Source organism: Corvus kubaryi, unplaced genomic scaffold, assembly GCF_017639235.1.
Source record: "Corvus kubaryi isolate FWS band 111438036 unplaced genomic scaffold, C.kubaryi_AGA036_p1.0 137, whole genome shotgun sequence".
NCBI classification, from domain to species: domain Eukaryota; kingdom Metazoa; phylum Chordata; class Aves; order Passeriformes; family Corvidae; genus Corvus; species Corvus kubaryi.
In genome coordinates this window covers 8,883,774-8,889,773 of record NW_024580671.1, presented here as the reverse complement: position 1 = coordinate 8,889,773, position 6,000 = coordinate 8,883,774, and the positions used below count along the sequence as shown (strand labels likewise).

The window sequence follows — 6,000 nt, the reverse complement described above, 5'->3', positions numbered from 1 at the left end:
TGGCATATCTTTCATTTTCTCATTTTCAATTGTGCAATCCGGTGCCTTTGTTACTGCATATCGTTAAACACGGAATTATTAACTTCCTTGTGTTTTTCACGGCAACAAAACACTCAGTTTAACAGCCCTGTCCTCGCCTGCCCTTGACCAGAAGCAATGTTTCCCTGCTTTAACCCTCTGCGACGAGCGCAGGCCCCCGCGGGCCCGGGCCGTTCCCTCCGTCCCGCCCACTCCCCTCACGGAGGTCACCCCCGGCCCCTAGGGGGCGCCAGCGGGGCCGTGCACACCTGCCCCCCCCGCCCCGCTGCGGGCGCTGCGCCGCGCATGCGCGGCCCGGCCCCGCAGGTCGGCTGAGGGGACGCGGCGTCGGCGGTGGCCGCTCCTCTCTCGAGGCTCGGCAGGTACGTGAGGCGGGGGCTGCGCGGCCCTGGCTCCGGCTCCGGCTCCGGCTCCGGCTCCGCCGGCGGGAACGTGGGGTGGCTGCCTGGGCCGTGGCTCCCCTCCAGTGCTGCTGCACCTGCCCGCCGACGCGTCTCCGGGAGCCTGTGCCCAGGCGGGCGGAGCCGGCGCCACCGGGGAGCGCTGCCCCTAGCCGGGGCGCCGTGACCGGGCGCGGGCTGGCTGTGGCGGCTGTGGGTCCCTGCCTGGAAGACCGTGGGGACAGGCGACGGTCCGGGCCGTGCTGCTGTCCCCGTCTGCGGCGGGAGGGCGTCCCCGGATCCGTCGGGGCTTGCGTGGGCACGGAAGGGGCAGTCGGCGGCAGGGATGCCCCTGTCCGCGAGTCCAGCCGCAGTAGAAGGCAAAACTGGGCAAAAGTAGTTCTCAGGGATCACGCCGGGAAGTGCCGGGAGCACCTGCCCGAGGGAGGCAGCAGCGGCGGACAAAGAGCCATCGCACCCCGGGCGCCGGCGGGTCGGAGCAGCTGCCGTGCTCCTCACGTAGTGCTTGTGCGGGGCCCGAGGGGAAGGGCGGCCGGGCAGCAGTGACCGAGACGAGGAGAGGAGGGATGCGAGAAGAAGCTGAGCTAGTGCTGAACGCTTCGCCTCCGCTCACAGAGCTTTCGGCCGGCGGGGCGGCAGGTGCGGATCAGGGGAGAGCGCCGAAAGGGGCAGAGAAAGAAGGGGGGGAGGGCGGGGCAGGGCCCCTCGTGGGGTTCGCAGATTTCACCCCCCTGGAGGGATGCCAGAGCAGCGTGAGCAGGGACCGGAGGGGCGTTCTGCGCTGTGGGACTGTGGGGCTGCGCTCGCCTGTAGCGTTTCTGGTTGCCTTATGGTCTGTCGAGCAGTATTGAGGGTCATACCTAGTCGCCGGTAAGTGGTGGTGTAAGCTGTACTAGTTGCGTAGCAGATTTGAGTTAGCTTTGATTTCTGATGTAGTTATGTTGGAGAGTAAGGCTCAGAAAGTAAATTCTGGTTACAAGTTGATTTCAAGCGATGGGCTATGCAGAAATTTGTGCTGCTAGAGTGCTGATGCTCCACTAATTCCCCGAGAGTCTCAGGGATCTGGAAGTAAGAGAACACAGAGTGACCAAAGCCTTAATGATACCCCCAGAGTTTGTCTTGGTGCCAAAAAGCTACAGTGCTTTTATGAGTTTGAAAGTATTGTCTGTTTTGTTTGCAGATACTGTACTAAGTTTTGTATTGCTTGGTTTGTCTGCTGTGTTCATTTTAAGGCATGTTCTTAGGAAGTCTCAGAAACAGTTATCTAGATAGATAAAATAATTAATCTTCTACAGACTTGCTGTAACTGTGAAATTATCAGCTTCTCTTTTGAAGCAGATGTAAGGTTATTCAGACTAGAAGTATGTACTGGCAGCTACCATCTGTTCGAATATTTGTATTCCTCACTATAGGGCAAAACCTGAAATCTTGTTGCTTTAGTATTTTTATTGTTGTTTCTTTTATAGATCTGTTTAATGAGTTTTTGGAAGGGTTAAAGTTTGGCGTTCTGTATTTGTGTCTTGGCAGTCATTCATCTGTTGTGCTTGGTTAATGTTACCTAGTGAGCAAAGAAGGATGAATAATTTACCTCTCATTATGCTTTTAATAAATAACAAATGGGAGTGCACCTCACAGCTGCAACTGGAATATCCATCTTGTTATGCTATATTTAAAAGGGGATTTTTTTTCTGTAGGAGAAAGAACAGTCACAAGAAGCATTTGATTGTAGACTGCAGCTGTCTTCATAGCTTTTATTGACTTGGTTTAAAAATTCATGTGAAATACCAAATGAGCTGGTCACTCACTCTTCCACTTAGGTTTATGGATTTTCTCAGAAAAGAGACGTGTACTTTGGATTTTTATTTTTAAGACCCTTTTTAATATGGCATGTAAAATATTGTCTTACTGTCACCTGACTGTCAAGACTTGTATTAGAGACTTTATTAACACTTACTAATGTACTAACCATTTTTTAATAAATTAAGAAAATATTTCTTTAAATGCATTTGCAAATACGATGTCAGGAAATTCATCGTAATTTTACTGAATTTTAAATTACTGAGTATTTTCAATGGTAACTGGAAACAAGAGGGTCTTTAGGTCCAAGTCTTGGCAAGAATAACACTAGAGTCATTGTGATCAGGTTTAAACCTGAGATGGGCTCGTGAAGTTGTTTCCTAGATAAGGCAGAACAATGCTCTGCTTTAAAAAGAACAGCATCTGCAAAGAGAATCATATTTTCAGTTTTATTAACTTGGTTTGAGAGTCTTTGTGAACAGAACAGCATTCTTTGAATGTTTGTTTACAGTGAAAGTTTGCGGTATTCTTTGCATTTGCAAAGCACTGACTTTTCTCTCTAGTAAGAGGTGTACTATCTACCAGAGTCTAAACCATGTTTATTTATAAGTTTCACAAGCACTTCATAAATATAGGTCATGGAATCTCCTGTGCTGCTTGTTTCTGTAAGAGAGACACTTACTGTCTGTACCTATGTTTTTCTAATTGAAGATACACCTATAATTAAGTTTTTAAAAGATATTTTTTTAATCATCAGTTCATCAAAACAAAAATCCTTTTAACTTCACAAAATCTTGCTATCAAGTAAACTGTGTTTCTTTTAAAACAGTGCAAATAGTGTTTTCAATGCATAAAGTGAGAATAAAAACAGAAAACCCACATCGTAGTATTATATGACAACACTAGAGGGAATGCAGTAGAAAAATACTCTCACATTAAACCAAGTGTGTTTCTGCTAGCTGTTAAATTCTGTAGACTTGCCGAGCTTACAGTTTACCTTCCATTTACCATCTTACCTAATTTATCACCTGTTGGTAAATACATGGTGTGAGGTCACTTGTAAATAAAAGTAGAATATGTTAAGACTGGAGTAGTTCAGTGCTTTCTTTTTCTCTCATATCTTGCTGGCTCAAAAAAACCCAAAAAAAGTTTTGTTTTGGGTTCCTGAAGCAGAAACTCCTATCACAATTGCAAAATTTTAGGAGTCGGAATTATTTTTTGCAAACATTAAAGGAATTCCTATGCCAAATCTTGAATTGTGTTCTTGCAATCAACTGGCATTGATAATGGTGTTTAAACTTGCTTGAAATCTCTGGCTAAGCTTAAATGTAAAACAGTTTAGGAAGAGAATCTACCAAACTTTGTCCTGTGCCTGCATCTCATGAACATCTGATACTGGATAGATGTAACTGAATTAGTTTTTAACTTGAAATTAATGCCCGTATATGCCTTACAACAATTTAAACTTTAACCTGCTTATTTGCATCTGATAGGTTTGAAGTAGCTCTACTTAATTGAACTGCTTCTTTAAAAAGTGTTCATTAGTCCATTTTTCTTAATTTCCTAAGTTCTTTAGAGTTAAAAACATATTACATTCCAGGCTCTATAATGCTACATATTTAATTTTTTTTTTCCTAAACTGACTGAGAAGAATGCAGGCCCAGTGGTGGGCTAGTGCCAGTCCTTTTGAGGAACTGCTGCAAAAAATTCCACTTTCTGGAGCCCTCCCAAATCAACTGAGGCAGATGGAGTTGAATAAATGAAGTCTTTGAGACTCAGTTACATATTAAAAGGCTTGCTGCATGGAGGTTAAACCACAGTGGCTAATAGGCAGTTTTTTTGAGAAATGCTAACTAGAATTTGCTGTTGATAAAAATATTTAGAGATGTTAACTTTCTTCCTTAGGGGATTTTTTTCTTTCCTTCTTACTTGAACAGGTAGCCATTCTGTAGTGATGGTATTCTTTACTATTAAAACTAAAAATGAGATTACTGATGTGTGAAATGTTTGGTGTTGGCTTTGCTTTTAAATGGACTATAGCAGTTAGGAGATTGTTCAGAGTTGTTCTCTTCCAAGTGTCTGGTATTCAAAAGCAATCTGTGAAAGACAAACTCCAGAGTTCATAGTAGGCGGTTTTCAACAATGTGGGTTTTTTTTTTTTTCCAAAAGGAAACAAACCACAATAAATTGCATTTCAGGGAGCTTTTTAGTATTGAGTGCTTTGAATCAGACAAGTAGCTAAACCCCTCTTAGAGTTATAACAGAAAAATTAGGTTAAGCATTTTGATTTGACTGCTGTAAAAAATGTTTGTGGTTCTCCATTTGTTAGAAGCTATAGGAAGTGTTTAACTGACTGTTGTAAACTAAAATGTACTACAAAGAAATCAGTTTAACTATTAGAGAAAATAACAGATTGGAGCGTAGTTTCTTCGTGAAGTTGTGGTTAGTCAGCAGTGCAAGTGTGGCAGCGAAGAGGTAATAAAAAGTGACATTTTGTCAGCTCCCACCAAATTTGCATTTTTTCCCAGATGAAAGCATAAGGAAATGAATTAATTTTGTTGTTTCATTCTGATTTATTACAGTACTTAACATTTTTTATGTGATCCTAATTGCATACTATCAACTAAGACAAAAATAATCACATATTTGGGAGGCACTAATGTGATTCCACACTTTCACCTTATATTAATGTAGGAGAAAAGGTATTTAGAAAATTAATTATTTTATTTTTGTGCTGGCCCGAAATGCCAGAATATCAGCTTTTGTTCACAGTAGCAGAACTACTACTCGGGAGTGCTGTGTCAACAGTGTGTGCTTTTTGCACACAGTCAGCTTGGCTCCTAGTAAAGCTCTCCTCTGCTTACCATTTGCTTCATGTTCCTTCACAGCAAGGCTCTTCATCGCTGCCTTAGCCAATAGTACGAATCCTTCCTGCAAGCCTTAAGGAAGCCTCTAATCTTTAATGACACTGACATTTAATGTGTGTTTTTAATCCTTCTCCTATTGGTTACCATTACTTTGAAGAGTTCTTTCCCAAAAGAGAGCTTTTAATTTTACTACCACCTGCCTTTTTGCTTATGTATTTGGTTTCATTAATGTGTGATGTGTCTTCATAATGGTGTTGGTGAGTCTTGAAACTGAGATACTTAATATGGGCTTCTTTGTCTTGTCTGGGTGGTGTACCCAGCTTCTGCCTGCTCACTGCCTAGTGAGAAGTAATCTTAGGAAAGAAAAAAGTTGTGAATGGAAAGTGTTTTACACAGATGGTTTGGTTATGAGTGCCCATTTGACAGGCTATGGGAAAAATATATCTGAGGGGCTTTATTTTCAGCTCTTCCAGGAATAACTTGTATAATTTTTTAAACTTTTTTACTTACTGTTTCAGAAAGAGGTTGTTCTTTGATAGTTGAGAGGTTATGCATAGGTTTGTTTACTGTTTAGGCTGAGGTCAATATTTAATGGATAAGCAGAGTGATAGTCTTGTAAATAAAATTCCATAATCTTTTTGGTTTGGGCTCTTTCTTTTTCTTACTGTTAAAAATAGTGCAGGATATAGACAGGTTAGGATATAGGCAGGTCGAAAAGCTGTAGAAAAGACTTAGGTGGAACATTTCTCAAAGGAGTGGGACCATGTAGGTGGGATAGAGTCCTCCTGTCCTTCCCCCCAAACATACTATTTTGGTATCGGAAATTGATGTGGTGGTCCAGAGGGGCAGCTAGAAATGCATTTGAACATTTGAAAGATAATAAGTAGGCTTTCAAT

The 6,000-nt window shown here is 42.7% G+C and overlaps 1 protein-coding gene across 4 annotated transcripts in view; it reads left to right on the top strand.

Annotated features, from left to right (window-relative positions):
- The first annotated feature begins 318 nt into the window (after nt 1–318).
- The window catches only part of LOC121659571 (RAB3A interacting protein), a 33,087-nt gene continuing 27,405 nt past the window's right edge, over nt 319–6,000 (top strand). The window contains exon 1 of one of the 4 annotated variants that reach the window (XM_042017791.1): nt 319–401. The gene's annotated coding sequence lies outside the window, so the exon portion shown is untranslated. Of the gene's footprint in view, nt 402–882; nt 1,080–6,000 lie in introns of those variants that run through there. The other 3 variants (XM_042017793.1, XM_042017790.1, XM_042017792.1) reach the window with 3 other exon arrangements.